Source organism: Canis lupus, chromosome 5 (genome assembly GCF_011100685.1).
Source record: "Canis lupus familiaris isolate Mischka breed German Shepherd chromosome 5, alternate assembly UU_Cfam_GSD_1.0, whole genome shotgun sequence".
Taxonomy (NCBI): Eukaryota; Metazoa; Chordata; class Mammalia; order Carnivora; family Canidae; genus Canis; species Canis lupus.
In genome coordinates, this window is record NC_049226.1 from 49,667,844 (window position 1) to 49,690,234 (window position 22,391).

Sequence of the window (22,391 nt, forward strand, 5' to 3'; positions counted from 1 at the left end):
GGTAATAATAATGCCTACCTAATAAGCATACACAGTGTATATTAAATGAATTAATATACTCAGAGTGCTTAGGCTGGTGTCGGGTATTTTTTATTATATATATATATAATTTAAACATTTTCTTAACATACTTAACATATGTTTATAATTTAAAAATTTTCTTAACATATTTAACCTAAAATTTCCTTCACATATTCTTAGAATCTAGCATAGCTCCTGACACATAGTATGCACTTCCATGTTTCTAGTGAATAAATATTATTTGCTCTTCCTTTTTTTAAAAAAGATTTTATTTATTTATTCATGAGAGACACAGAGAGAGGCAAAGAGAGAGGCAAAGATAGGAGAAGCAGGCTCCATGCAAGGAGCCCAATGCAGGACTCGGTTCTGGGACCCCGGGATCACGCCCTGAGCCGAAGGCAGACGCTCAACCACTGAGCCACCAGGCGTCCCTTATTTGCTCTTCCTAATGATTCTATGAATTTAGTGTTGTTATTCTCATTTTACAGATGAAGAAAAGTGAGGCATAGAGAGGTAAAATAACTTGTTCAAGGTCATACAGCTACTGGTTGTATATGATTGATCTTAGGTCTGTCTGACTGCAGACTGCTCATAGAGACCCATTGCTTTAAAGATTTAGCCTCATTATCTCTTGTGGGAGCATTTCCTTAGCGGTAGGATCTGCCATGATGGGAGAGGTTCCCTTCTCTGTATTTTCCCAATTTGCCTCTCTGAGTACCCGAGGATATGTTGAATGGCTTGTTCATCTTTGAATCTCCAGTTTTTATCACATTAGTTAAGTTAATTGATAATTAAATTAATGACTGTTAAACAATGATGTGGAGAGATTCTGGGAATATGAAGAATAAACTAGCCCCTCCTTTCACACATGAGAAAGATAGCTTACGGGAGGTTTTTACTTTGGGGAAGAGAACTATGAGGGAAGTAGTGTTTATGTACATTTGCTCAAAACAGAGAAGGTAGTGCAGGTTGCTATGCAGCAGAACTGGCAAAGGGATCAGCTGGCAAGGAGCTTAGTGTCTGAAACCTAATTCTTCCCTATGAAGGCTGAGAGAGAAACCTAATTCTTCCCTATGCTGAGGCTCAGAGAATGGAAGGGACTTGCCCATAGTCTCACAGTCTGGGGAGGGCCAAAATGAGACCCAGTCTCCTGCACCTCCATTACAGATTCTTTCCACTAGCTCATGTGATGAACAATTTGGGGGAATAGAAGAGCCCAGGGGAAATAAGAAGCCACTAACCTTATGGAAACGTTTTGAAAATGAAAATACATTAAAAATTTAGCAAATGAAGAAAAATGCACGAAAAAGTACAGCAGGAAAAGAGGGAAAAATTTATTAACTTAATATATATCAGGCCAACTTAGTGCTGGTCTGGCTTTGGAGCAGAAAAGGAATTCTCAGCTGCTTTTGAGTAGGATAGATTACTTTGCTACTCTGAAACAAATGCAGGCAGATAACAAATCATTTGAACTGCCCAAGAACTCTACAGATCCCAAGGCTCCCCTATCTTTTCCTTTAGAGTACAGGCTCAGTGCTTACGAAGTACAGACCCACTCTCACCCTGCCTGGTGCCATGGAAAGAACAAAGGCTCTAGGTCACCTACCGTGACTTTACCACTCTCTAGGTCTATGACATTGGTCACTCAATGTACTCATTCTCTCTAAACCTGGGTTTACTCACTTATAAAGTGGAACTGTTAATCTTTAAATAAGAGGGTGGTAAGGATTAAATGTGATAGGCTATGTAAAAGTCCTGGCCAGGGTAGGCAGTCAGCAAATGGGAATTATTGTTATTACTTCAAAAATGATGGTGCCCATAGACAGAAGGTGAACCCATTTACTGTGTAAACAAACTAGAAAATGAGCCAAAAAAAAATTAGCTCCATTCAATAATTTCTATAATATCTTTTCTTTCTTTCTTTTTCTTTTTTTTTTTTTTTAAAGATTTTACTTATTTATTCACGAGAGACACACAGAGAGAAGCAGAGACATAGGCAGAGGGAGAAGCAGGCTTCTCAGAAGCCTGATATGGGACTCAATCTCAGGACCCTGGGATCATGACCTGAGTCAAAGACAGATGCTCAACCAGTGAGCCACCGAGGTACCCCTCTATAATTTCTTTTCTTTCTCCACTAAAGTGTCTACTCTACGAGGAGGAAAAGGCATGTATGGTGGCCAATTTAGGATATCTTATTTTCTGTGTGATGCAAGAAAGGGGTCCTTCGAGGTCAGACTGAGGTCAAGAGTTTGCAGAAGAAATTGAAATAATTTGGATTACAAGTTTAAAAACCTGAAATGTTAATTAGTCTATGTTAATTTGTCTCCCCTTTGATTATCTAAAATAGTGAAAATGGCATATTAGAAGCAGTAGGTATACCCAAAGCTATAGATGAGAAAAGAAGAAAGACCATGAACAGCAGCAGCAGAGCAATAAAAAGCGCGGCATTCTGGGCCACTTTGTATGGGGTGCAATAGCTAAATATATTTAATTACCTCCTTATGGTGCAGTATAATTGTTAATAGAGGTTTTCTTAAATCATCAATTAAAGCATCTACTGGTCTTCATGTTTTCATGCTGAAAGGACAAGAGACATATATTTTCTGAAAAAGCCAAGCAAGGGAGAGAGTTTCATGTCTAACAAGAGATAACTTGGTTCACCACATCAGTGCAGCGACCTAGGCTTCTACTTTCATAGGTGCTACGGCCTCACAGGAACCACCATCCTCTTTCAGCTACAGTCTTCTCTTGGAAAATAATGAGAAAGTTAGGATCAGAAGTTAAAAGACTCCAGGCTTTTTTGGTTGAATTCTTTTGTCCGCAAATATAGAAACCCAAACCTGATTAAGTTGAAGTAAAAATATATATGTTCACTGGAACAACTCATAGAACCAGATTACAGAAATCATACTAAGGCTCAAGAAAACTAAAACCAGTGCCTTGAATGTCACCAGGACTCTGTCTTACATGCTGCCTTTCTCTACAAGTCTGTTTATGTTCTCTTTGCAGTGGTTTCCTCTAATCCTCTGGTGCTCCTGCTGAGAAACAGGGGCAGGATCAAGGTGATCCATGTGAGGCAGTTTGACCCCAAAGTGACTAAGGTGCTTGCTCTCGGTCTCAATGCTGACCCTTTTTAAAAAAAAGAAAAAAAAAAGAAAAGATTTTATTTATTTATTCATGAGAGACACACGGAGAAAGTCAGAGACATAGGCAGAGGGTGAAGCAGACTCCCTGTGGGGATCCCGATGCGGGACTCAATCCTGGGATCACGATGAGCCAAAGGCAGATGCTCAACCACTGATCCACCCAGGTGCCCCTGAATGCTGACTTGTAAATGCTGTGTTCCTGGCAGCTTGCTTTCCTCTCTTTGGTCTCTGTTTTGCTGGAAAATGTAGCTGTCGAGAGCAACCAAATTTTTAAAAAATCAAATTCTTTTGCTTTCCTCTCTTGGCCCCAAGCCAAACTTCTTAAAGCAGGTACATCTCAGATTGTTTTGAGTTAGTATGCACCATGTCAACTAACTGTGGCCAAGGGTTTGGCATACTTTACATAGTAGGAACCATGGTACACATTTGAATGAGACTGGGAAGAGGCAAGAGGAAAAGTTTCTAGGAAAGAAGTGCTAGGCAAAGCAGGTACTGATGGTACCCCAAATACTGGACCATTGCCTACTGTTGGTGCCATAGTGGGCTGAATGGTGGCTTCCCAAAAGATATGTCCTCATCCTAAACCATTAGAACCTATGAATGTGAACTTATTTGAAAAAAAAAAAAAGTGCTTGTGCAGAGATAATTAAGGATCTTGGAATGAGATTACCCTGAGTTATCCAGGTGGGCCCTAAATATAATGACAAGTATCCTTGGTACCTCTGACAAGGATGGAAGGTACCAAGGATGGAAGAGACAGAGAGGGGAGAAGGCCATGTAAGGATGGAGGCAAAGATTTGAGTGATACAGCCACAAGCCAAGGAGTGCCTGGAAGCTGAAAAGGCAAGGATCAGATTCTCCCCTGGAGTCTTGGGAGGGAGTGTGGCCCAGCCAACATCTTGATTTTTTTACTTCTGCCTTGTAGAACTGTGAGAGAATACATGAGCCCTGGGTGTTATACTATATGTTGACAAATCAAACTCCAATAAAAAATATACAAAAAATATTTTAAAAAGAAAATAAAATGGGATCATACGGCAAAAAAACAAAACAACAACAACAAAAACAAACAAAAAAAAAGGGAGAGAATACATTTCTGGAGTTTTAAGCCACCAAATCTGTTGTAACTCATTATGGCAAACCTAGGAAACCAATACAAGTGAAAAATAAGAAATTGTGAACAAGTCTTAAGATTTCTGTGGCCCTCGGGATAAAACATGTAGCCTAGTGTTTAAGACCATGAGCTCTGGGGCACCTCGGTGACTCAGTGGTTGAGCATCTCCTGCTGGCTCAGGTCCTGCTGATCCAAGGGTCTTGGGATCGAGTCCCACATCAGGCTCCCCACAGAGAGCCTGCTTCTCCCTCTGCTTCTCTCTCTATGTCTCTCATGAATAAATACATAAAATCTTAAAATAAACAACAACAAAAAAAAGACCATGAGCTCTGGAGCCAGGCTATTGGGGTTTGGATATTGGTTCTGCCATTTAATAGACATCACCATGGACAATTATTTAACCTCCTCTGGGCTTCAATTCTTCATTCCTAAAATGAGAATAATATTTGTTAATTCATGCAGAGTTTAGAACAGTGATTAGCATATACTATATACTGACTATGAGCCATGGTTATTCATGTATGAATTTGGAGTAATAGTAATATTTCTCCTGACCATATCATCATGTTGTTGGGAGTAAACGTGAATTTCATTCAACTCAAATGACCTATGTGTACCAGGAAACAGGGTGGAAGTGCAGGGGGAAACAAAATAGGCTAAATAAGTATCTGGCCTGAGGAGTTTACAATCCTTTTATAGGGTAAATTGTGTTCTCCCAAAATTCATGTATTGAAGCATTAACCCCTAATGTGACTGTATTTAAAGATAGATCTTTAAGGAGGTACTTAATGTTAGATGAGATCATAAGTGCAGGGCCCTAATCTGCAGTGCTAGTGTCCTTATAAGAAGAAGAAGAGACACCAGAGACTTTTCTCTCTCTCTGCACAGAGAAAAGGCCATGTGAGGACAAAGCTGTTGTCTGCACGACAGGAAGAGAGTTCTCGCCAGAAACCAACCTGTATCAGAACTCTGAGAAATAAATTTCTGTTGTTTATGTAACCAAATGTGTGGTATTTTGGTTATGACAGCCCTGGAAGATTAACACAAGTCCATTAGTGGAGACTATAAAGCAATCCATAATAAGATTATTATATTCTACTACTATTAACACTAGCAGCTAATTCTTGCAACCAGTATACTGTCTGTGGAATGAGAAAGGAAGCCTCTAAGGTACAAACCTTTCTTTGTTTTACACTCTGACTCTAAGAAGTTTGTGCAAATACACAGTGGAATTCTGGAAATTCGACAGCTCTAAATGAAAGGCTCCTATGAGGGTTGTAAGCAAGAAAGAGATTAGAATAAAACAAAATGTTTTCTACAGAGAAACACTTTTTGCCTTTGTAAATGTGTTTGCTCCATTTGCCCTCTCCTCTATATTTTTACCTTCATTTTGGAAGTCTTTTAAAATTAAAAAAAATGATTTTCCTGTAGTATGAATGGAAATGAGTCTAAGATAGAATATTGTTCCCTTACTAGAAGAGGGAATTATTTTCCTTCCATATATTAGACAAAAACAATCCTTCAAATGTCTCTGCAGTAAAATTCCTATTCAGCTCTCAGGTGCACTTACATATCATCTCTTCCATGAAGGCTTCTCTGATGCTGCTTCTCTCAAATTAGAAATAATTAATCCCTTCTTCCTCTGTGCCTGCCACATGTAACAGTCTGATTTGAGGCAGGTACATTTCTAGATTATTAGATCTTTAAAGTCAAAGGCAGTTACCTTTTGTCCTGAACTCATCTCTCTCCCTGTAGCCAATGAGGTGCCTATACTTACAAGAACTTTAATATATGAGTTGAAAGGAGTCTCACCTATTATTAGGACGCACACACTCAATACTTCTGTTTGGAATTCTTGTCTTCTGGCGTAATCTAAGTTTACAGTAAGGTATAGGAACAGTGAGAATGAAATATTTAAAAGTCAAAAACTGGTATCTTATCCTGACCACTCTAAAAAACTTTATTTTTTTTTAAGATTTTTATTTATTTATTCATAGAGACACAGAGAGAGAAAGAGAGAGGCAGAGACACAGGCAGTGGGAGAAGCAGCCTCCACACAGGGAGCCCGACGTGGGACTCGATTCCGGTCCTCCAGGATCACACCCCAAGCTGCAGACAGCACTAAACCACTGCGCCACAGGGGCTGACCACTCTAATTATGTACTTTTAAAGTCTGATGGACCTACCCTAATACCCCGTTTCTGGCAGCGATTTAAACCTGGTGCTGGGGAGTCAGGTTGTGCCTGTGGCAATCACCTCAGCCCTAGACTTGATTCCACATTCTTAGCACCATTGCGACTTCATTAGCATGGTGTCCCATTTTCTGCCCCTCCCTGCCTCTTGAGCATGATGACTGACTTAGCTTTCATGGCTTTGACTAATAGCACCAATGTTTCATAATTCAGTCTATCAGGGTTTAAGACCTCAGCACTATGCACTACATGTTGGAGAGGTGGTTTTCAAAGTCTGGTTCCTGGACCAGCAGCAGCAGCACCTGGAAATATGTTAGAAGTGCATATTATACAGCCTCATCCCAGAACTGCTGACTCAGAAACTTGGAGAGAGGCCGGGAGGTTGTGCCCAGCATTCTGTGTTGTAACCATCTTCCAAGTGATTCTTCTGATGCTAAAATTTGAGAACAACCACTATAGAAAGTTCATTAAATTTCTTCAAGTTCTCAACTGTGTAGGTATAATTTCCATGCTGTGGGGAGATTTTTGTGACTTTATAACTCCTAAAGTCCGCTAAGTTCACATTGAAGGCACTAAATAAACAGTTGAATCTGAACCTAATAGTCCCATGTTAGAGCTGTGGGTCTGAGTAACCACAATTTCACTTCACAGGGCCTTCTATTCACATGGGGTTTTGTGCACCTGCTTTACAAGACAGCAGCGCTCCCACCCACATTGTGGCAAGCTCTCTATCACCTGGCACATATGCTGCTCTGAGTCTCATCACACCTTGGTGAAGGAACACATGGGCCCATATGTCAGCCAACGTGTTTATATTCTTTTATACAGAAAGGGGAAATATGTTTCACAATAAATGTTTGCATACTTTGGAGCAGATTTTTTTTTTTAAGAGAGAAAGAAACTTTGGTGGGAGCTCATTGAAGCTTTGTTTCTTTGCATTTTTTAAAGATTTCGTTTATTTATTCATCAGAGAGAGAGGCAGAGACACAGGCAGAGGGAGAAGCAGAGGGAGAAGCAGGCTTCCTGCAAGGAGCCCGGTATGGGACTCAAACCCGGATCCCAGGATCATGCCCTGAGCCGAAGGCAGACGCTCAACTGCTGAGCCACCCAGGCGTCCCTGCAATGTTTTTATCATCCAATCTTGAAAAGAGCCTGCATGTTCACTGGGAAGAATCTGTGTTGAACTTTGGGTCCCTGGAGACAGAACAAGTGTGGAATGTGTTAGTTGAGACAATCAGGAGGGGAAGAATCAATGGATCAGAGGTAAAAACTCTCAGAATCCATCCAGGGAAACCAAAGCTAAGAGATATGAATACCTACAAGTTAAGAGGCAGGATCTGGGAGCTGGAAGGATACAGAAGATATCTTATACATAATTTAGAAGTTTGCTAGATGATTGCCAGAATGGCCCTGGCATGCTTTAGTTGGCTTTAATGTATACAAAGGGGATGGAATGCACTTAGGAATAATAAAAAAAGTCTTTGTTTATTAAACTAATTGCGATTCTCTAATAATGGTAATCAGAACAGTGATAATACTGACTGTATGTAATATGATAAATTGATGTGCCTTTTTCTCTCCCTTTTCTTGGGTATATCTGTTTAACTTTGTGACATTTTCCCATTCAGGCTGAGAATCAAGAAACAAATAATGCTTCAAAGGTAGGCTTTCAGTGGAGAAAATGAGAAGCAAAATAATAAGTAAAAATACTGTTTTTGTTTTAGAAAACAGCAATTTAGATGTAACAGAGAAATATTTGGGAGAAAAAAATGAGGCAGAAAGATTTTGCTCTAACTCTTCTTCCTCATCCCAGCCCCCAGGGAACAAATTCACTAGATGAATATGATCCTCTTAGGTAGGGAAGAAGAGAGCATTTAAAACATGCAGAAAACAAATGTTAGTCACCATAGAAGGCTGTCCTGTATCCTCGTGTCCTCCAGCCATGATAAGGAACAGAGACTATAGAACCTTCAGATTAATACAGGGATCTAAGAGTAGAAGAAACCCATACTCACCTCCTGCCCATAACTCTGAGAGAGTAGATTCACAGATGGTCCCCACAGCCCTAAGTCATAGAAACTATGCAGAATTATGCCAAGTCTGGTGATAGGTTCTCTAAATATAGTGTCTGAAAACAACCCATATTCTTAGACTCTTTTTTTTTTTTTTTTGTAGACTCATTTAAAAGAGGAAAAAATGAGATTAAATCCCCACAATTGCCTGGCAATTATGTAGGAGAGGTGGTAAACAAATTCAACAAAATAGCAGATGGAGAAAAGAAGTCCTTGGTAACCTTCAGAATTCTGTCTCCTTGAAAATTCATGTGAATGGGGACAAAACACTTAATCTTTCTTCATCTACAAACATATGGACATTTACTTTCACTACCTCATAGGGTCGTTGAGAGGATAAACAAAATGAGGTATTTCATTTTTATCCTGTTTACGGTTCTTTGAATTTCTTGGACCTGTGGTTTGAGGTTGTTTGTTATTATTATTATTATTTTTTTTTTTTTCAAAATTCTTGACCTTTATTCCCTCAACTATCTTTTTTCTTGCATTATTATCTCTGTCTTTCTTCTCTTTGTAGGACTCTAATTATATATATGCTAGATTGATAATGTCATACAACGTCTTGTTCTGGTTTTATATTCATTGACGTGTGTTTTATTTGTTTGTTTTCACTTTTTCTTTTTGTGTTTCAACCTGGATAATTTCTAATTGATCTGTCTTCAAATTCACTGATTCTTTCCTTGGCTGTGTTAAATTTAATGATAAGCCCAACAAAGGAATTCTTCATCTCCAGTGCAGTCATTTTTTATTTCTCCTGGTGCCATTTGCCCTTTATGATTTTCATCTTTCTGTTGAAATTTCCCAATAATGCTCATATATTTTCTAACTTTTTCACTTATTTTTTAAACATATTAACCCTTGTCATTTTAAAGTCCAATACCTGGGTCCTTTCTGATTGTGATACTGTTAAATTTTTTTTTCACCTGATGATAGGTTATTTTCTTTGTAATTTTTTTAGTGAATGCAATACGTCTCATGAAAAATAATAGAGACAAGTAAATACTACTTTGCTCCTAGAAATGGCACACATCTTATCAGGCCAATGATGTGAAGATTTGAGAGAAATCTAGCTAAGAGTTGAGTGAGTCTTGGGCTTTGTTGTTGCTATGGTTACCTTAAGGCATCACAACCTTTTTCCTAAAAATGCCATGTGCTTAAGATGGAAGCTGTGGTGCTGGGATGGGGTGAAGTGGTGGTTTCTCAAGGTATATACTCCATCCTTACTTTTCAGCTCTTCTTGTGACGTGTCACAGGGCAATGTTCTTTGTTTATACTTTTTTATCATCCTCAGTGATATATTGTTGTTTGTTACTTGGTGTGTGTAACATGATGAATGAGGAGTAGAGAGAGTTCCCTTTTTCCTGGTCTAGGCTCAGTCTTAGGAAGACGCTCTGTGCTTGGGCCTCCCTTTCATTTCTGCATGCCCCCAAGAGGGGCTGCTCCTCACTCTGAGTAATGGCATGAAGATAAAGCAGAACAGAGCCAGACTTGACCCATGATGAACAGGTAATGTGAGGGAGGAATACATCTTTATTTTTGCAAGCCAGTAAGATTTTGGGCCTTCTACAATTTAGCCAAACGTGATTGATATAACTTCAAAGCACTATATTTTCCATTTAGGTGATTAAAAGTATTTGCATCCAATCAAAGATTTTTAAATCTCTGGGAAATGATACATTTTGTTACCCAAGTATTCTGATTACTTGAAAAACAAGCCTTTTTAGAATCTCTTATATTTAAATGGCTTAGGCAAAGGATGGAGTAGGATCATATAATACAATTGGGCTGGATTTTAAATCAAAAGATGTGGGTTTGATTTCTGACTTCATTTCTTTTACTTGTAAAATGAAAGAGATTGGGCTAAAGTTAGTAATTTCTTCAACTTGTAAGACTTAGAATGAATGGCCTCTCAAGGGTTTGACTGTCCAAATAAACTTGAACATTATTTTTAGCCTGAATAACTGTTTTCACATAGTGCTATGGATTAGATTATTTCCTGCCAAAAAACAGTGTATTGAAATTCTAACCACTATCATCTTGCAATGTGATCTTACTTGGGAATAGGGTCTTTAGACAAGTAGTCAACTTAAAATGAGATTATTAGGGTGGGCCCTTATCCAATGTGACTAATGTCCTTACAAAAAAGAGGTATTTAGACACAGGAACAGACACTCCCAGAGGGAAAACAATGTGAAGACACAGAGAGAGAAGATAGCCAGGTGGGAATGGTGCATATAAAAGTCTCAGGACAATAAGGGTTGCCAGCAAATTCCAGAAGCTAGAAGAGGCAGGGAGGTATTCTTTCCTAAAGCCATCAGAGAGCATGGCCCTTGATGAGAGAGAGTATGACGCCTTGATTTTGAATTTGGAGCTTCCAGAACTGTGAGACAATAAATTTCTATTGTTTTAAGCCACACATTTTTTGATACTTTGTTACAGTAGCCCTAAGAAATTAATATAAATTTTGGTACCAGGAAGTGGGGTGCTGCAGTAACAAATACCCAAAAATGTGGATTTGGAATTGGTAATAGGCAAAAGATGGAAGAGTTTTGAGGCACTTGGTGGAAAAGGGCTCAATTGCCTTGAAGAGATTATTGGTAGAAATATGAATGTGAAAGTTGTTTCTAGTGAGGTCTCAGAAATGAAAAACATTGAGAACTGGAGAAAAGGTGGTTTTTATTATAAAGTGGCAGAGGATGAGATGACTTTTGTTCTACTGTGTGGAAAGCAGAACTTATAAGTGATGAATTTGGATATTTAGCTAGGGATTTTCTAAGAAAAGTATTTAAGGTACTGGGTGGATTCTCCTTCTTGCTTATAGTAAAATTCAAAAGCAGAGACAGAAGTTGAAGAAGGAATTTTTTTTTTAAGATTTTATTTATTCATGAGAGACACACAGAGAGAGAGAGAGAGAGAGAGAGAGGCAGAGACACAGGCAGAGGGAGAGGCAGGCTCCATGCTGGGAGCCCGACGTGGGACTCGATCCTGGGTCTCCAGGATCAAGCCCTGGGCTGAAGGTGGTGCTAAGCTGCTGAGCCACCTGAGCTGCCCTGAAGAAGGAGTTTTGTTTCAAAACTGCAACACAGAAATCCTGACAATTTCCAGCTTGCTGGTCTTCTTATGTGGATTTCAAACTCAACACATCAATTCTTACCTGAATTTGCAGCCTGCTATACACATAGATATGTGATTCCATTCAAATCTATGTAAATGCTATGGATAATTAATATAAACAAATTCACTTAAAAGTATTATGGTTGCTTTCTGTCCCTATGCAACCACTGAATTCCAGTCATGGTCTTGCTACTGCACCTGTTTCACTTTGAAGTGGGTCCCTTATCAGATGCTAATCTGATTGATGTTTCATGATTGTGAATTAGACATTCCATAAATCCTTGAATTTTAGTGCTGGCTGAAGTTTGGTAAGCAAGAAAATCTACTAGAGAATAGATATCTCACTCTGAAGATGAACTACTTGTCCATCTAGGATGGAAGGGACACAGTGTAGTTAACTTGCTATGAAATGGCTGGTTGGATTAAGCATTCAGAATTAATAAAAGCTAGATCAGTTTCAATAAGGTGGAATCCAGATGTTTGGCTCATGCATTACACCTATTTCTGCCTCTGTGGCTGCTCCATTCACATGTCCATCATACCAGTTCTGGAATGGCTGATTATAAAGGCTGGTTTATGTCAACTGGCTGAGTCATTTTGTCTCTTTGTTCTTCAATGTCTCTTCCATGATGGATGCTTCCTGGGGTGCATTAATGTGTAATGCAAAACTTTTCATACTCTGTGGTTTCTCACATATGTCCATTCGCAAGGCTCTATCCCAGATGTTCCCGTCTTTAATCGTCCAGGTTTTTTCATTAAGGTTCCTATGATCTGGTTAGATGATTAATTATTGTCTAGGACACTGTATGTCTTCTAACTTTAGGCCAATTTTCCTTCTACATAATGTGGACAAACAGGTTCACTGCTTAAACCTGAGTAAAGATTTTCCTCTTCTGCTTATTTTCAAGTCCACCCACCTCTGACTTTAGCTATAATTCAGCTGCACATTTCCCCCAATAAACACCTTGTTCATCAAATCCATTTTGTTTTCTGCTTTTCAGAGGACCTAAACTGTAAAAAAGGTGGTGTCGAAAGTGATTTGAGAAAAAAGATTTGGGAACTGGCTCTTGCACTGACCAGCTAGCAAGGAAAACCCCATCCTGAGTGGAATTTGGGGATAGATAATTCTTGGCACAAAGTTTCAACATAATTGCTGATCACTTTACCAGTGTGGGACCTGGAAAGATATCCTCGTGGAGGAGAGTGCCCAGGTCACAGTGGACCTGGCTTCTGGTGTTTAAATGTTATCACCTAAAGAAATAGGGGCTCCATCATGTCCACGGCTAGTAAGGACCCCAGTTCTGAGACCACTCTCTTAGTGTCAGTTTTGGCCTGCCTAGTGGGCCACTATTGCAGTTTTGAGTGATGCCAATACCCCTTCTCCTCAGTATATTCTTGGTGGCCTTGAGCTCATTTTTGAGGTCCAGGCTGCAGTGCAAGCAACCCTGCTGCTTGTGCAGACCCTACAGAAATTTTATTTTATTTTATTTTATTTTATTTTATTTTATTTTATTTTATTTTATTTATTTTATTTTATTTTATTTTATTTTATTTTATTTATTTATTTTATTTTATTTTATTTTATTTTATTTTATTTTATTTTATTTTATTTTATTTTATTTTATTTTATTTTATTTTATTTTTTCCTACAGAATTTTAAGTGTCAGTGGTGGGAAAGATGTAGTATTGAGTTTATGGTAAACCCTATTGGGAGAATCATAGCATAGGTCCCTGAGATTCTGGATATGGCCATGTCATCTGCAAGGGAAAATTATACGCCTTTGGAGAAGTAGTTTCCTGTGGGTTACTGCGTCCTAGAAGAAACAGAAGGCTTGCTGATGGGTCACCAAAAGAACATGCAATGGGAACTACCCATTATGGGCTGGATTGTGTCAGAGCCACCAATTTTAAGTCAAATGGGGACAGGAGTAGTCCATTCTAAGATGAAAATGGTACATTTGGGATTGATCTAAAGTGTGTGAATGATTAGGGTAAGGGAACAGAAGTAACCACAAGATAAAGGGAAAGAAGAAGGATAATAAGTGGAAAGAGTTTCAGACTACAGTGCAATTTTGAGAAATCGTTGACCAGGCTAATGAGAAATCTCTAAGCAAAGATTGCCTATTCGAGGCATCAAGTGGGAATGACAAAGCTCTAGCACCCACACTGTGCTTAGTCACTGGTTGAAAGCAACTTGGCAAAAACCTTGTCTCAGTATGAACACTTTGATCCAAAGTGTGTTGTCTAGAGGCTGACAATCAACCATACTTCTCAGAGGAAGTTCTTTGAATGGAGATCCAAGTAGTGTTCCTCTATTGCTGACACATCTGCTAATAGAACTTGATTTTCCCTCTTTCTCTTTCTCTAAGTTACATTCTACCCTTCTTCTGTAGAGTCCTGACATATGCTGTTTCCTCTGCTTAGAAAACTCTTCACTGTGCCCCATCCCCTGACAATCACTCAATTGACTCTTCAGTTCAAATATCACTTCTCCAAGGAGACTTTCTTTGGATGTCTAAATAGATCAGATTCCCTACCACATTATTTCCTAACTTGCTCTTTTTTTCATCTCTGGTACTTATCACAGTTTAGAATTGTAAATTAGTGAAATCATTTTTTAAATGTCCTTATAAGTCTATAATCTTTATATAGATATACTCTTTTTAAAAAAATATTTTATTTATTTATTCATGAGAGACACACAGAGAGAGAGAGAGAGAGAGAGAGAGAGATAGAGGCAGAGACACAGCCAGAGGGAGAAGCAGGCTCCATGCAGGGAGCCTGACGTGGGACTCGATCCCGGGTCTCCAGGATCAGGCCCTGGGCTGAAGGCGGTGCTAAACCACTGAGCCACCCGGGCTGCCCCTTTTCTATTCCTTATTTTCAATACCTATCACAGTTCCTGGTATATAGAATATATTCAATGTGCATTCAATGAATAAATGAATTAATAAATTAATGACTCAATTGTCTTCATTCATTCCAACTTTTTTTTTGTAACTGAAAAACTCTAAGAGCCTTAGGTTCATAAATCTGGACGTAAGTAAGTTACCGTCATCCTATAGATGGATGAAGGTACAGAACATTCAAGGAACTGATGCCAGGAAGTTATAATTTATGAAATATACCTTCCTGGCTCTTTTTCTTGAATATGGATGGGATAAAACAATAACAAAAAAGTTGATTTAAAAGTCTTCAAGACTTTATAAATGAGCACTTAATTAAAATAAATTCCAATAGTAAAAATAATAATGATGTCACATAATTTAATCACATGATTTAATTATGGGCCATCTATTGTATATAAGACAGTACAATTCACTAAATATTCTTCAACATAGTAAGTTAGTTATTATTATTATTATATTATGTTATTATTATGATGATGATGATGATTTTGCAGATGAAGACATTAGCACTTAGTAAATTTACATATTTGCTCAAGGTCTCAAACATCACATCTATCTGAATCCAATGACCATTGACTTTATCCACTGCTTAAATTTTAAAATTCTTACCTGAATATTGATTTTTAAAGATCTCTCTATGGAAGGTTATCTAAAGAATAAGACCTTTGAAACCTTACTTAGTTTGATCCTTGATTCAAGTCAAATTTGAGCTTCAGATTCTCCTTAGTAGGCCAAAATCTCCATTATGAGGGCTAGAACTCCATCCCCCACCCCCACCTCCCCATTTCTCCATCTGGATATCTTTCTTTACTCCTCAATCACAATGTGTCTAAGGCCAAACTTAAGTGCTTGAATTCCCATATCACTTTGTTTCCTTGGTTTCCCTCCCCCCACCTTTTTAAAGATTTTATTCATTTATTCATGAGAGACACACAGAGAGAGAGGCAGAGACACAGGCAGAGGGAGAAGCAGGCTCCATGCAGGGAGCCCAACGTAAGACTCGACCCCGGGTCCCCAGGCTCACGCCCCAGGCTGAAGGCGGTGCTAAACCGCTGAGCCACCCGGGCTGCCCACTTGATTCCCTTTTTAAATAAATTCCAACACCATATTCCCAGGCACCCAGGTTTGAAATGTCAAAGCTATGTTTTCTTTCCCCAAACAGTACTTAATTCAAGTTTCTTAAGGATATAGATCTCATTCTGTTATCTCTCTGTGCTTATCTTACATAGCTCTGGTATGGAATAGGTGTTCAAAAAGTTATGGTAAAATGTCTTCTCTCTGGCCCCAGGTATCCAGAGAAAACAGTGTTAAATGCAAGAGTTCTCCAGTGAGAACTAATTTCTGTTAAATGCAATGCCTTTTGACTAGAGGTCAATGGATGTATCAGTCAGTTCTTTGAAAATGTTATGAAAACTTTTTGTGTATGTATATATATGGTCATTTTTGTAGGAAAGGGCACATCCTTTAAAGAGTTCAAGAACCAGTGGTCTTTGGAATTTTGCAATACAGAGGTAATCATCTTCAAGAGCAATTTCAGTGAGTAGTAGAGGCAGAATCAGGTTTCAAAATGTTAAGTTAGGGGGAAATAAGCACGTGGGAACAGAGACAAGTTGGTTCCAAGGAGAAGGAAAAAAATAAAGGTGGATATAGATTAAGAGTATATTATGTTTTGAGATCAGAAAGACTTGAACTAGAGAGGGAATATAAGAGCTACTTCATTGGACACTTCCTATGTTCTGATCACTGAATCATGTATTTTATGTAAGTTAGATATAAGTTTATTAATCAAGTATGTTCTTAAAAGATGATGCAGTTGGGTGAGGGGACTAAAAAGAAAAATGGAACAGAGGAGTTGGACTTGGAGAACATGAGGGATGCCCCTTCTCTGAGACTTGAAAGATGGAGGGAAAATTGGATACAAATATAGAAGAGAGGAAGCAAAGACTAAATTGGTTCATTCAGAGGGACTCAATATTCTCTGCCATGTATAAGGCAAAGTCTTTGAACAAAAGGAGGAAGTGAAGTTGGGTGTGGAACTTGAGACAATTTGGGGAAAATTTTGAAAAATTCTGAGAAGCTTTTCTTCTTTATGTATTTATTAAAAATCTATCATGTAGGTACTGAGAATGCATTGTCCTTGTTCTTTAGGAAGTTGGCACATTTAATAAATTAGAAGTTCCTGAAGGGTATGGAGCATGTTATAATTATTTCCATATTTCCCAATTGTGCATAGCCTAGTGCTTTGAATACAGTAGGTAAACATTAAAGTTTTAGGTCAACTGAATTGAATCCACAAGAACTGTTTATTTTAAGCAAAGCCTGAGAATCTTGGGCCATGAACTGTTTTGGTGTGAGTCCTTTACATCCAAACAACAGAGATCTGCCAGTTGGGAATATAGCTTGCAATCCTTAATAACTAAAAATACATTCAAAGTAGGTTCTCGGGATCCCTGGGTGGCTCAGTGGTTTAGGGCCTGCCTTTGGCCCAGGGTATGATACTGGAGTCCCGGGATAGAGCCCCACATCGGGCTCCCTCCATGGAGCCTGCTTCTCCCTCTGCCTATGTCTCTGCCTCTGTGTGTGTGTGTGTCTCTCATGAATAAATAAATAAAAATCTTAAAAAAAATTAAAGCAGGTTCTTTCAGCCTCAGCACTATTTTTTTTAAAGATTTTATTTATTTACTCATGAGAGACACAAAGAGAGAGAGAGAGAGAGAGAGAGAGAGGCAGAGACACAGGCAGAGGGAGAAGCAGGCTCCATGCAGGGAGCCCGATGTGGGACTCGATCCTGGGACTCCAGGATCACACCCTGACCAAAGGCAGATGCTTAACTGCTGAGGCACCCAGGTATCTCCCACCCCCCCCCATTTTGTTTTGTTTTGTTTTGGTTTTTTTTGCTTCAGCACTATTGACATTTGTACTGGATAATTCTTTGTTTGGGGAGCTGTCATGTACATTGTAAGAAGTTTAGCAGTATCCTTGACTTCTATTGACTGGCTTCTCATAGCACCTGCCAACTTCTACCTAGTTCTGACAAAAATCTCCAGGACTGTCAAATGTCCCTGGGGGTGGAGGGGCAAAATAATCTCAAATCGAGAACTTCTAATTTAAAGTATTGATGGTTAATTTATGTAAAATTCACTCTGCGTAACAAATATATAATTTAGAAAATCCAATTATCAGGTGGTAATTACCAAGGCTTGCTGCTCTCTGTTTGTCTACGGACTGGCATTTGAATTCCACTTCTCCAGCAGGGAGAGGTGAGGCGACTTTCAGGTGATGATTATTCTCTCCCCTTAGCAGCTATAAATGAGAGGTTGCCCGTATGTCTTTAACCTTCACCTTCCTTCCTTTACAATTGGAGAGAATGAATTGTCCCTACTGCAGATATTTTCCAGTGATTGTATGTATGTCCATACAAGGTGCACAAACATGCTGCAAAAGAAATGTTGGACTCCAGATCAAATGTCTTGGGTTTAAAACCAACTTATATAACTTTGGTAAATCACTTAATTATTTTTTTTTTCATTGTTACAGGGTTCATTTGATAATAAGATGAAGAATAGAGCTTTGTCAACTATAAAGCACCATGAAAAATTGAGAATTAATATTTCTACCTTATGAATATATTCAAGATGATCCCTTACTTGGAGATAATGGCTCAGAGAGATTATTTAAAGAGAAAACTGGAAATATTTTGACATTTTTTATGTGTTGGGGATGACAGGAAGCCAAAGATGTTACATTTTCAAGGTTAGTGAATGTGATTGTGATGGAGTGATGGTGTCATACATTGAAAAAAGGATCATAGGAAAAGATGTTTTATTTTGAAATTGAGATATAATTCATGTAACAAAATTCATGCTTTTAAACTACAAAATTCAGTGGTTTTTGATATATTCACAGAGTTGTGTAACCATCACCCTATCTACTTTAGAATGTTTTTATTACCCCAAAAGAAACTTCATACCCATTACGGATTATTTCCCGTCTCCTTCTATCCCATTCCCTGGCAACCATTAATCTATTTCTGTCTTGATGGATTTGAATATTCTGGAAATTTCATATAAATGGACCATATAATTTCTGTCTGCTTCTTTCATTTAGCATCACCTTTTCAAAGTTCATCTATATTATACCATGTGTCAGTATTTCATTCACTTTTATGGCTGAGTAATATTCTATTGTATAGATATACCACATTTTGTTTACTCACTCATCAATTGGTGGATACTTGGGTTGCTTCTACTTTTTGGTATTCCAAATAATGATCTATGAATATTAATGTACCAATTTTTGTGCAGAACTATGTTTTAACTTTTTTGGGGAATATACCTAGCATTATAATTGCTAGATTGTATGATAACTCTATGTTTGATATTTTTAGGGATCCCCAAACTATTTTCCAGAGTGGCACAAAAGAGAAAAACTTTAGGTGAGAGTTAACTTGGTTTTGTACATGTTGAATTTGGAGTGTTTTCAAGACATCCAGGAGGCTATTTTGGGGAAGGATATTTGCTATATGGGTTTTAGGCTTAGGCGAATAGTATGAATTTGAGAAGTAGATTTTGGCATCATCAACATGTAGAGCTAGAGAAAAAAGAAAGCAAGAGTTCACCCAACGAAAGTATTTAGAGAGAAAATAGTAGGGAAATAAGGGCACATAAATAAGAACTACATCTCTAAAGTCAATTCAGACAAGTAAGCTTGGTCTGTGTGAAGGAAGACAGGAAAGGGGAGATTAATTAGGACTTGGTAGGCAATAATCAGGATATTTTTCTGATAACAAAAAGATTTGCATGACATGAAGGATTTCACTGACAGAGATGAACATACAGAGAAAAGAGAATGGCATTTTGATGTGGGATCTTAAATCTTAGATGAGAAGAAATCTACCAAGCAGAAGAATGTGGAAAAGGCTTTTCAAGCATGGGAAACAGCATGCGTAAAGACACTTGTTTAAAGCATATGATGAACTCAGGATAGTTATACAATTAACATTCATTTGGTGGTTACTCTCTGCCAGCACTGAATTAGGTGCTTCACCAGATGATCTCATTTAAACTTTACAAAAGCTTTCATTTTAGAGATATGGAAGTAGACTCAAGGATGTTATGTACTGAGCCAAGGTCACATAGCTGGGAAGTGGTAGGATCCAGATATGAACCAAGATAATTTTATTTCAGAGCCTATACTCCTGTACAGTGAAATATCTAAATACTTGTAAGTATCAGGTATTAAGTACCAGTATTCAACATTAATGTTGTGCTCCTGGTAGCTCATTTGGTGCCTCCAGTCCTGGTCCTTACTCGATGATTTGATGGCTCACTTGGTATGCTCTTCATTGTTCTTAATTTTAGGTCAGGGGCTCCAAAACATCAAATTCATTTGGGAAGTACTTAAAGTATCTTGGCCCTTCTATAAGATTTACATTCTTCAAGATGAGGCAACACTTATGACTGAGTACCCCTCAGATGATTATGCTGCATCCAGCCTGGCTCCTGTACTAGGTCTGTCATTAAGGACTCATTTCCTAGAGTCCTCAGATGCCCAAACTGGAAGACAGTACTTCCTAACTTCCCAAGTTCATTTGCTGAAATAGTAGAAAAGGCTAAAGGTGGTGGTTCTGGCCATTCTGAACCTTATTTATTCCAGAAGTTATTTTCTTTCTTACTTATTAAATACGTATTAAGCACCCATCATGTACTAGGTGCTTTCACTGGAACTGACTTATGTCTCAAAATATCTCTAGGAAATGTGTCATGTTATTCTAGCTTGACATAAGAAGGAATTTAAATGTAGAGAACTTAAGTAACTTGGCATGGTTTACAGGACTAGTAAGAACTAAGATTTAAGCAGATATTCAGAATTCAAGTCCTGGGCCCTCCTACCCTCCCAGACAATCTTTCCTATGGGAAATGTTTAAGAATAGGATTAATCTACTTACTAGGTTTCCATTAATATATCCTTCATTTCTACAATGTGTAAGGACTCATACAAGTCTACCTATAAGAAAATTCTAAGCTATATACTGGTACACTTCCTTATGTGACTTATATGTTTTCAAAAGAAATTTTAAAAGTTTGAATTCCTCCTCCTCTAATATGCAAATCAGAGCCATCATGTGGTCTGAGGCCACAGTCCATTGAAGGATCACAGACCTTGTTGGCAGAGGAAAATAAACCCCAACAGTTGGAGCTGCAAGCCATCTGTCCTTAGTATTTCACATTTTGTCAAAAATCATCAGCATAGCTGGAAAATAGCTGTGACCAACTAATATTACTAAAATATAAAGTATGATTAAATGGAATACTCAAACTGTTTATTCAGAGATAAAATATATATTCTTTGAAATTTTGGAAGGACACTAAGAATTATGGAAAATATTCACATTGCAAAGTTAGTACAGAGTATTTGATGGTGTATTGGAAGAAAATGGATTTAAGAATCTTGGTTTCTTACACTAGAACTGCAATTGACTTTAGAGACCGTTTAACTAAACTTCTTTGTTTTATAAGTGAGAAAAATGAGATCAAAAGAGATTAAATGGATTGTCCAAAGTCAAAAAGTACTTAAAAAAATGGCATCTCAATCTTGTCAGTGATATGAAAATAGAGTCAGACAATTGTTATTATTATTGCTAAAATAAATAGTTCCAATTTATTGGATGCTTATGATTTTGAGAACTTTATATATATCAACTTATTCAATCTATATAGCAAATCTAGATGGTAAATATTATCATTGCCCTCTATGGAGGAAAACCTGAGGTTCATGAAGGTCAGGAACTTGCCACATTGACTCTATACAGATATACAGATGGTACAGATAAGCAAATGTGGAAGAAGCAAAAGTTCTTTCTTGGGTCAAAGGCCATGTAATAATAAAGAACAATGAAATTAAAAAAATCACCAGTTGGCAAGCATCATCATATTTATTGCTAAGGGAAGAATCATAAGATGATAAAACTAATGGTTAAAACATTAATGAGATTAAGATATTTACTTAGATCCAAAAGTTTTGTCCCATAGATAATTACAGATTAAAAATGAAAATAATAGTATTTTAAAACTGGAAGAACCCAGAGATTTCATCCTAACAAATGACCAAAGTCATTTGGACAAAGAATATGTTCTTTCTGACCTCATGTGTTGAGAAGGACATAACATCACCTCTGGGATATTCCTGTCAAAAATGTATAACCTGAAACTGAAAAATGAGAAACATTCTAAAATATGTCTGTCTTATTCTTTTAAAAATTGTCAATGTCATGAAAGACAAAGACTGAATGCAACAGGAGATTTGAGATTTTCTTTAGATATGAAGGACAAGATAGGGGTAAGTGGAAAAGTATTGAATGCAACCTGAAGGTTAGATAATAGAATTAGATCAATGTTAATTTTCTGATTTTGTAATTGTTCTAGTTATGCAATAAAATTTCCTTGTTTTTAGAAAATGCACACTGAATTATTAACAGCCATCATGGTCCTAACTTACTTTCAAATGGTTCAGAAAAACAATGTGTGTGTACGTATGTGAATGATAAAACAAATGTGGAGATGGGTTAACACTTAAGGACTCTGGGAAAAGGTATAGAGGAATTCTCTGTATCATTCTTATAAATTTTCTTTAAATCTAAATCATGTCAAAAAGAAGCCAAAAGAAAAAGAAAAGGAATTTGCAACAAGTCCCTAAGTCTGGGACACTAATGCCGGCCCACCTGAGTTCAGAGGCCATCCTCTCTAGTCTCCAGCATTAAAGTGCATTAAACTCCCATGGATGTTATGCATTGTCTCATCTCAACAGAGGGGCTCTTTCCTCAT

The 22,391-nt window shown here is 37.8% G+C and overlaps 1 long non-coding RNA gene across 5 annotated transcripts in view; it reads left to right on the forward strand.

Moving 5' to 3' along the window:
- LOC119871878 overlaps nt 1–22,043 on the forward strand; it is a 280,228-nt gene extending 258,185 nt beyond the window's left edge. For all 5 annotated transcript variants that reach the window (XR_005359688.1, XR_005359689.1, XR_005359687.1 and 2 more), the window contains one exon: nt 18,106–22,043. This is a non-coding gene — a long non-coding RNA (uncharacterized LOC119871878). The remainder of the gene's footprint in view (nt 1–18,105) is intronic.
- Nucleotides 22,044–22,391: the final 348 nt, after the last annotated feature.